We start from the raw sequence: 1635 nt of genomic DNA, 5'->3' as shown, positions 1-1635 counted from the left end.
GATCATATACTCAATGTAAATGGTGCAATGAAATAAGACACTGAAGAAGGCTGTAGAAAAAAAATGTACCTTTCATTAAAAAGACATAATTACAGAATTAATGAAAATTAAAAAAAATAATAATTTCAGTAATAATAGAAAGTTAGAAAATAAATAATTTCAGTAATAATAGAAAGTTAGAAAATAAATAATTTTTGAATTAATAGAAATTTAGAAAATTAATAATTGCATAATTAATGAAAATTTAGGAAAGAATTAGTTTCAGAATCAATCAAAAAATGCAGTAAGTAAATAATTTCAGAAATACTAGAAAGTTAGAATAGGGGCCGTTAAAGTATTACGTAAGCAAATTTTAGCCATTTTTTACCCCCCCCCCCACCACCCTTTGTCAGCAAAATTTCGTCAGCACTGCCCCCTACCTCCTAACGCATATTGATGGGATCAGAAACGTACGCGGGAGGGAGAAGGGCATAGGTGCTCGTGCGCCTCCCCCCCCCCCCCAGACGAAAAAAAACATTTAATGCAAAAATTAAAAAAATAAATTAAAATTTCGAAAGAAAATACCTTTATATGTTAATATAAACATTTTCTGTTAATTGCAATACTATTTGAAGGGTAATAACTCAAAATTTCTCTTTGAGAAATTTATTGCGACCCACCCTCTAAGCCATATATGGTAAACCCTTGACCCGCTGACCAAATGTGGCCCTGAAGGCTGTGTGACCAAATGCGGCTTCTCCCCTCAAACCTAATTTTGTGACTAAACGACACATTTACAAATCGTTTGAATGACCTGTGGCACAATTCTAGAGCATTTAAGTGGCCCGCAGAACATTTTCAGATAACTGAAGTAGGACTCAAAGATCACATTCAAAGATCACTTAAGTAACCTGTGACACAGCTCCCGAACAGTTAAACGATCCGGGTGACATTTAGAGATTCTTCTTCACAAGAGACATGTGGCACAGTTTTAGAGCACTTAAGTGGTCCCCCCCCCCCCCAGTGCTGTTCTACATCACTCAAGTTACCTGCGTAACATTCCCAGATCACTTAATTGATTTGTGGCATAATTACGGATCACTTGAGTTATGCGTGGCACATTTCCAGAGCACTTAAGCGGCCAGGACACATTTCCATAGCACTTGAAGGATCCGTGAAACATTTAGAGGTCACTGAAGTGGCTCTGTATGGGACTTATCAATAGGGAGAATGTTAGTTCAGGTGCCCAATAACTATCGAAAGGGTTTTTTTCCGATTTTGGCACACCGAATAAGATGCCACTAAAAATATTTAATATTTTCATAAAGTGTGGTTGATGACGTAAGCATCATCCAAACCACCCCCCTCCCCCACATGTCACCGAAAGTCAGCAAATCGGACCCCCCCCCCCATCGATGCTGGCGTAATACTTGAATAACCCCATAGATGTAATTTCAAAATTGAGAATTTAAAAATAAATTAATAATTTCAAAATTAATGAAAATTTAAAAATAAATTAATAATTTCAAAATTAATGAAAATTTAAAAATAAATTAATAATTTCAAAATTAATGAAAATTTAAAAATAAATTAATAATTTCAAAATTAATGAAAATTTAAAAATAAATTAATAATTTCAAAATTAATGAAAATTTA

General features: G+C 33.9%; 1 protein-coding gene across 1 annotated transcript in view; it reads right to left on the bottom strand.

The window, feature by feature from the left end:
- Nucleotides 1-1635, bottom strand: part of LOC149081482 (uncharacterized) — a 101344-nt gene that overhangs the window by 65095 nt on the left and 34614 nt on the right. The window lies entirely within an intron of this gene.

Source organism: Pholcus phalangioides, unplaced genomic scaffold (assembly GCF_987345545.1).
Source record: "Pholcus phalangioides strain wild (caught in Gottingen) unplaced genomic scaffold, Ppha-v1.0 ptg000010l_1, whole genome shotgun sequence".
Taxonomy (NCBI): Eukaryota; Metazoa; Arthropoda; class Arachnida; order Araneae; family Pholcidae; genus Pholcus; species Pholcus phalangioides.
Note: the sequence above shows the minus strand (reverse complement) of the source record. Positions and strands in the feature narration are given on the sequence as shown.